Source organism: Nannobrachium achirus (assembly GCF_963921795.1).
Source record: "Nannobrachium achirus genome assembly, chromosome: 6".
Lineage (NCBI taxonomy): Eukaryota > Metazoa > Chordata > Actinopteri > Myctophiformes > Myctophidae > Nannobrachium > Nannobrachium achirus.
In genome coordinates, this window is record NC_137815.1 from 18602412 (window position 1) to 18611521 (window position 9110).

The following is a 9110-nucleotide window of genomic DNA, read 5'->3' on the forward strand; positions in this document are numbered from 1 at the left end:
CAAAACATATACAGGTATCTGAGGAACACAGTGTATGCACGATGAATATATTATTTGTAAACACCAACACCTTCTTATTCCCCTATGAGATACAATAATCCATCACACAGAAATAAGACAGGAGAGTGATTCAGAGTGAGAATGGAATGTTTACTGGAGAGAGAGTATTCAAGACAAAGGTACAACAGAATAATCAATGGTTCGTGCTCTCTCTGACAAGATGATGTTTTGACATGAGTATAAGTATGGTCATTTGGTCAGTCAGTAGATGACGTTTCAACAGTTCATAGGATATGTTTCTTGTCCACAAATCACAAGTAGGTTCCTGGGGGAAGAGATGTCCTTGCCGTCTGGATGACACCAGATGTCCCAGGCTGAGCCTTAGAAACCAAAACAATTCTCATTGTTTTAGTTACAGGCTCCATGGCAGTAGATAAGGCCTCATTTCTATCAGACAGAGACCGGCCTTGTAAATGCTGCACATGACATTATGGCAGGACACAGTCACTGTGCCTTAGGGTCAGTTGGTCATCAATATGTATTGATAAAAAGATATGAACCATAACAAAATACCTATCAATGCATTGCACACATTTAGCATCCTTGAATTTATTATACTAGAGGTTCTAGATCAGTCTAAGTCGCACTGCCGATCCTACGAATGTCTGAGCTTATAGATCCAAGGACCCCTGGCCTTGGGAACCAATGCTTCCTGTGCCATGTGGTCTACAGTATGCAGGTCAGGAGCCCATCTCATGTTTTCTTAGTGTGAGGCAGCAGGATGTACGGCCACCCTTACAACAAGGCGGCACAAGAGCTGCTCCGCTCCATCCCGGAGGACCTGTCCACAAGTGCATGGCTGGCTGGATCCTGGAAACAGGAGTGGGAGGCTGCTGGGCCTTCCCGTATTCACCGCTAGGATCTGGGATCCGGGAGCTGGCGTTGAAGGAGAGGACCTACCACGCCATCAATGGTCCCTACTGAACCGCCTGCGCACTGGAGTCGGCTGCTTCAGATCATCTATGAAGAAGTGGGGTTTGGCAGACAGTGCAACATGCGAGTGTGGCGAGCCTGAGCAGTCTGCAGAGCACATCATTAACACCTGCCCCCTGTACAAACCACCTTCAGAGGCTGGCCTCTTCCAAGTGGGACCAGAGACAAGGGCGTGGCTAGTGGCGTGGCTAATGTCCAACTCGGCATTGTGTAGCCACTGGCTACACAATGCCGAGTTGGACATTTGAGGATGATACACGAAAGAAGAAGCAGGATGTACGAGTACACCCCTGGACATGATGCTAGCACGAGTACACCCCCTGGACATTATGCTAGTATGTCACAGGGACTTAGCCCAAATCCAAACCTTTGATGCAGAGTACCAAGCAGGGAGGCATTAGGAGCCATTTTTATCAACATATGACTCCGTCTCAGGACACAAACCACAAGGCCACTGCACTGAGCTGGTATTTAGTGAGAAATAATGTTTCCAGTCAGACTAAAGGTAAAACTCATACCAAATAAATGTTGCAGTGTTAAAGGGCAAATTATTTCATTAACAGTGAATGTCTTTACATAGTCATTCCCAACGTTATATTGATCTGAAGATGACTGATTAAATGTCTCACTCCGTAAGAGACAAAGGATGGGTTGATTAAAGATAGGTGACTAGTTTAATTTGGGGTGATCACCGAGATTTCAGCCAAATACAGCACAATAGTCATTCCCAACGTTATATTGATCTGAAGATGACTGATTAAATGTCACTCCGTAAGAGACAAAGGATGGGTTGATTAAAGATAGGTGACTAGTTTAATGTGGGGTGATCACCGAGATTTCAGCCAAATACAGCACATTTGATTCAAATTGTTCTTTCATGCACTTATAAGCTGCACTTATAAGCAGCCCATAGGAGCAGGAGCCTGTCTGCAGTGTGACATACAAGTACACCTTCCTGGACATGGTGTAGTACCAGATTACAGCTGCCAAGATTGCCTACGTGTCACAGTACAGATACTGACAATGTTTGCAGGTGCAGCCAGACACTGTCTCCATTAGCTTTTAATACAACTGACTGCCATAGTATTTGGTAGTGCTCATTGTAATCTTATGTAGCTACAGTACAACAACAGAAGATGTTTAACAAAATAAACATTGATGTCCTCTGCTGGTAGGAGGACCACTCAGTAGGTAAACGGATAGGTAAGCTGTAGCAGTTTAAATAAGGAAAACATTCATGTTTCTTCAAATATAAGCTTTATTACTTATACAATTAAAAAGACAATTAAAAATGACAATTAAAATTAAGACCAACTTAAAAAAAAAGTTAAAAACACAATACAGGCTACTCAAAACTGAAGGTTTTGAGTAAATAAATAACTTCAACACCTATAGACCGATTTCTCAGAGCGGCAACAATTAACTGCGGGTCAAGCAGCACCACGTCGCTTAGCGACATGTCAGCACTTTGGAAAGAGGACTAACACACCAATCTTTGACACAACAGCTACCGTCACACATTGATGTGTGTGATGGTCAAAGGCTCGAGGTCAGATTTTGAGCGCTCAGATCGAGTGGATAGGTATGGACACAGGAACTCTCCAAGGCACTGGCCAGAGAATGTGTAGATGTGAGAGTTGGCATCCACATTATAGAAAGAGACCCGTCCAACGTCACAGTCTACAAAGACCCCCACAGCCTGTGGCTTCTCTGCCAACAGATTGAACGCAGAGGACACTGGGCCATATGCTCGGTATTGGCCGGCATCCAGCACCATGACCCAGCATCCATTCCTGACAGACATGCTGACAGGTTTCTTTCTGTTAAGAGACACTCTTGCAACTCCTACAGCCCAACTAGTCTTTCCCTTTACCTGAACCTCAAAGTAAAACTTCCCTGACCTGAACACTTCCTTTGACAACACAGCATGATATTTAAACCTCTTTGTAGTATCAGGAACGTTCTGTGGCGTTGCTCCAAGCATCACTGCTTTCCCATCCGGGGTCACGATGAGGTTGCAGTGTGCAGTGTGGGGGTCAAGGGTCACATCCACTGCAAAAGCCTTCAGCCTCTGCAGAAGAGCTGCACATCTCCCTAACAGGACAAGGCCATTGTGATCATGGCCATGTTGATGCACCAAGGCATGACCTGATACAGGAACAGGAGCAGTTAAGGTGTGGCCCCTGAGCCCTGCAACTCTCATGTGAGGCTCCAGGTGCGTCTCACAGAAAGCTGTTAGGCATTCTAGACAAGACACAACAGCCTTGTCCTCCCTCACAGTACAGACGTCACAAAGAACACCAGCAACAGATTGGTCTAGAACTTGAGCCCACTTCTTAAGTCCTATAGCCAACTCTGACAAGACCGTATTGACTTTCATTAGAGGTCTGGTTAGAGAGGCTGCATTACACAGAGGACACTTGTAAATGACCTTCATGTCCCAGTAGCGTTGAATACACGCCTTGCAGAAGTTGTGTCCACATGGTGTGGAGACCGGCTCAGTTAACACGTCCAGACAGATCGCACAGAGAAGGTCGTCTGCAAGAAGAAATCTGGAGGTCGCCATATCTGGACAGAGAGGAGACAAACAAAGCATTTATAATTTGAATCTTAGGCCATCTCAGTTGTAGATACACCGACCTCTAGTGTCGCCATTCCAGGGCCAACTCACAACACATAGCGTTACAACACTTGGGAGCTTGCAGATCAGCCATTTTCAGAAACAATATTTAGTTTAGCACAAGTATAGAGCCCTTTGGAATCAGGTCAACTACGTATAAGGTTTATGGTTAAACATGTACATGTAGTTGACCAGGGCAGTGGTGTAAAGTACATATACTCAAGTACTAGAGCTTTTCCAATTTTCAGTACTTTTACTACAAAATATTATACTTTTGACTCTACTACAATTCTTCAAAATTGTAGTACTTAGTAGACTTCTTTTTACAAAACATACATTAACTTCTTCAGCCCTATATACACATTTGGCCTTTGAAATCGCATTGTACATTCGTCAACTTGTGAAATGGGACAGTCGGCATGAGTACTTTCTTTTTGAACAAATACATTTTGATACCAATACTCATGTACTTTTACTCATGTACTTTTACTCAAGTAAAAGTTTTATTCCAGATTCTACAATCATTTCAAGCTGCACTAAACCCTTTTGAAAATAGCAGTTCTACAGTTCTGAGCTTGTAGAGCTGCTAGTTTTGCAGAATGTTGCCCCAGAAGAGAAACACTTCATGCATTTTCCCATAGCATACCGTTTGAACATACATTTGTTCTCCAGTTTGTTTCTTATATTTAGAAGCAGGTTATTTAGACAGATGCTAGCTTCATTGTTGGTATCCTATAGTTAACAGGGTCATGAGAATAGTTGGATACATTTAAAACCGGGTTATGAGAATAGTTGGATACATTTAAAACAGGGTTATGAGAATAGTTGGATACATTTAAAACCGGGTTATGAGAATAGTTGGATACATTTAAAACCGGGTTATGAGAATAGTTGGATACATTTAAAACACTTAAGGACTCCCATAACACCATTGTTCCCACAATAACTAGGATGTTTCTATCCAATATCAACAGCATTAGCAGAGCTTAAGGAGTAGTTCACCCCAAAATGACTTTTCTATTGATTACTTACACCATGGAGTCTTGAGTTCAATAATATATATTTTTTGTTGCATAATAATTGGATTACAATAAATGTACCCCCATTGATTGCGGATTCGGAATCAATAGAAATACATTTTACTAGAATTAAATTTGTCTTAGGAATGCAACAAAAAAATACTGAATTCAAGTCTAAAAGTGAGTAATCAATAGAAAAGAAAAGTCATTGTGGCGGTGAACTGCTCCTTTAATCCTTTCTAGACTAGTGAGTGACTCACCAATGGAGTTGCAGCGTTCTATGGATGGGGTTCTATGGATGGGGTTGGACTGGAGGAGTGGTGGAGAGAGGAGAAGCAGGCCGGCAGCACTGAGTTGGTTTAACAGGGCCTTCTTGGGCGGGCAGCTGAATAAACGTGCCTTCAAAGGTTCCGTCTGTGCAGCCGACACTCTTCCTAGAGCCAATGAAGATGTGACATTATTAACAATACTGTCATGTGTACGTCCCTTATCCCAAGGCCTCTCAACCAGTCTTTCCAAAATAGACGACAAAAAATAAAGTATAAAGTAGGCCTAGGCTTTAATTGTTTAAACTGTTCCTAATTTAGCTGGGGAGTGGGGACCCCCTGGAACTCCCTCAAGGACTCCATGGGAGTTCCTGTAACCAGGGGTGTAATTAACAAAGTACTTAAGTACTGTACTTAAGTACACTTGAAGTATTTATACTTTACTTGAGTATTTCCAATACTTCTACTCCACTACATCTCAGATCCAAATAGTATTTTTACACCACTACAATTATTTGAAAACTTTAGTTACAAGTTACTTTGCAGATATAAATTATGATATCTTAAAACATGGGCCTGGTGTACAAGATTCACTACACCTCCAAGATACCCATGTACCTGGCAAACTACTTCTTAAAGGTCAAGGATGTTCACGATCACAACACCAGAGGCAGCTCCACTAATCATCATCAACGTAGATTTAACACTAAACAAGGCGCTAACTCGTTCTCCTGCTATACCATCAACATGTGGAATGCCCTTCCACAAGCCTTAAAGGAGAGCAAATCCCTAGCCTCCTTCAAAATTGGTATGAAAAGTCACCTTCAGACAGCTGCTACCCGAGACTTGTAAATAGACTAAGCCCCCATGCTCCCCCTTTTTTTCTTTCTTTTCTGCCTTTGTATTTGATGTTATGCTTTTGAAACTGATATTATCCTAGATAAAGTATGTTCTATCCGTCTGTCTTTCAATGTTATGAGATAAAGTGTGGTTCCTGTGGAAATAAGCCTCGGCTTTCTAGGATCTCCTTTTAGTTGACCTTGAACCAGTGATTTGTACTGTCATGAAACTGTACTTTTTTCTATTGCAAACTTCTAATAAATTCTTCAATCAATCAATAATGGAAACACACTAGCTGATAAAATCACCCCTACAACATCACACAGTTGGACCCTATCAAAATTCACTAGTTTCTGACCAATACATTGCATAGTTTGCTAACAAGTGAAGAATTTTACATTTGATCAAACTAGGCCTAATACCTTTTCTTACCTCAAACTGGCGCACGTTTCATAAGAAGAATTGACTCCACTTGTAGGTTCAGGCATGTGGATGTTGAAGTGTAACTGTGTGAATAAGGGAAAGCATTCTAAGTTTTTTAACTAGTAAGCGCAGCTGAAAGTAATCACATTAATTGCGGGTGTGTTTCATTTAGGTGTTAATGTGTGCCAGCATCCAAGCACCTGTACTGTCATGGCACACAGAAAAAGTAAATGAAACACACCCACAATTAACTTTCAGCTGGGGCAGGGGCGTACCCAGGAATGAGGGTCAGGATAGGCGAAATGCCAGCCGAAATGCCAAGGAGGTGCCCCCCCCCCCCCCCCCATCGAGAAGCCCACCCCCCAGGGGAGGGGAGGGGGGGCGCCCATAAAAAACACATTTTCCATTTTAAATACGTTAAAGTGAATAAATAAATAAAAACAATATTCAAGTATATTCAATGCATGGATTTTTATTCTCAAAAAGCACAGCATTACAAACAAGGCAAACAATATGCCCAAATAGTGACACGTTTCAATTTGCAGGGCACACATCCAAATTAAAACCTTAAGCAGTGTGTTACATTTGGCTCCCTTGCTTTCTTTGATATCAAGGTGAGTCATAAATAAAGCAAGCTCATGTTCTTTAACTGCAGCAACACCCAAAACACTGCCAGAGACATTGAGAGTTTCTACCATTTCAGTTACATCAGCATCAGTTACATTAGCAGCACGGGGAGTTGCTAAGAATACACTAGCAGACGTCATGACACCATAAGAGCCTACGATCTGGTTTAAAATGATGCGTAAATCCTTTTCACATTGGACTCTTGATTGTTTTCCCAGGGTAGTGGTAATGATACTATCTTTGAATTTAGAGGGAACAAAGCATTTTCGAGCTGTACTAACTGCATATCTATCCCACTTTACAATAGCATGTTCGGCACATAAAGCATTTGTTTCGGTCAGGATGCTTTTATATCCTTTCAAGCTATTTTCATCACACCTAATCGCTGACAGCTGTCTTTTGAGACCATCAATTAAATCTATAGCGTCTGGTACAGTAGTCTTTTTAGACTGCAGGCCATTGGTTGCTGCATCAGAACTAGAAAACAGGTTTTTAAAGAGAACGAGAAGGAAAACAAACTTCCTTGTTTGTATCCTAGTTAACAATGCGTTTGCTTCTTCACATGATGGACCTAGATTCGTGACATAATTACTCAAAAGGTCTAGTATAACGTCATAAAGTTCGTGCACTTTAGTAACAGCATTAGCTCTTGAACTCCACCTTGTGTCACAACCACGTTCAAGTTCAAGGGGTCTCTTCTCTCTTGTGTGGATATTTCTCTTTCTGAAGGTAAATAAAAGTAGCATGTCGGCTGCAGCCTGTCATAAAAGCATGCAGTGTATTCCCCGCTGCTGTCGGTGAGTTGCTGCCGCTTGAGCCTGGTTCTGTGTCCGGGAAGCAGGCTGCCTCGGCCCCTGCTGTCGGTGCTGCGTGCGGCGGCAGGCAGGTCTTCGGAAGGCGGCGAAGGCGGCTCCAAAGCGGCGGCAGGGAGGTCTTCAGAAGGCGGCTTGCTTTTGCTGGCGGCGGTGAACTGGAGCGTCTTTTCTGGGTGAACTTCTTCTTAGCTGGTGGTCTCATGTTGGAGTTCAGTCAGTAATGAATCAAGGCTAGTCTGAGAGCAACATACAGTATCCCACCTTTCAGCCAGGTAGAGGTGATAATGGCCCAAAATCCCCTCCCCTGCCCCGTAACACCATTATAACAAAAGACGTGCAGGAACAAAAGGCGAGGAAAAGGCGACCAGAATTCAATTTACATCCCAATGAACTGGCTGGCTGCCTTCCCCAGCGAGTGGGCAAGGGGGGTTGAGCAACATTCTTTAAGTTTTGTGGGTGCTTGGGGGTGCTTTGGGGGCTATATTTTACATTTTCAACAGAATAAATGTAAGGCGACGGCCTTTTCGCCTTAATGGATTGCCCGCGCCTGAGCTGGGGAAAGGACTAGGGTGAAGTTAGCCAGAATGACCACAAGATGCCAATGTTGTTCAATATTCTGAGATCCTAATGACTGTGTGTGTGTGTGTGTGTGTGTGTGTGTGTGTGTGCGTGCGCGTGCGTGCGTGCGTGCCTGCGTGTATTATTCACTGCCCACTCAAATAGGACCCCCTTCTGATTGTATGAACATTTTTTCCATGTTGAGCTAGTGTAAAAAATCACACCCGTGTGAACTGAGCGGTGGTGTGTGTGTGTGTGTGTGTGTGTGTGTGTGTGTGTGTGTGTGTGTGTGTGTGTGTGTGTGTGTGTGTGTGTGTGTGTGTGTGTCTGGCCTGGCCTGAACAACAGCGCCCCTCCCTTAACATGTGTGGTCACAAAAGGTACTGTAGGCTACATACAGACACGCACACACACACACACGGACGCATACACACACGGCCACGTATAGGAGACGGTGTAACCACCGCTCAAAAACATCACAAGGATGCACCTGGGACGTATCATCAGTGATGTAGCCTGGGGTCGACGGGTGTTTCGGGTCTCGCAACATCATACACCCTCGCCCAGGTGACCCAGCCGGGGTTGATCAAGTCCCGACTTACGTCCCAGTAGCTATCCACGATCAGTCCTATTAGGGAAAGACAGGGTCACCCAATGTGCTGCACCGGAACTACTCTGCCGGGATTTGGGGGCACTATTCTGGCGCGTGGAAGAACCAGGCTCTATGGGTTGACTCCTGGCCGGGCTCCTCCTACGTCTCACCAGGTCCTCTCCTGCTCTCACCAGGTTCAGAACCTGTGCGTTGCACCAGACCCCAATCCAAACATTCCATTCAGCTGCTGCAGTTGAATGGCCCTCCTAAAGGCCTCACCGTGGATTTGTTGGGCCTCTTCCTCACGGAAGACACAGGCTGGGGCGCCAACCCAACCTGCTCCCGGGTGCCGTCTAA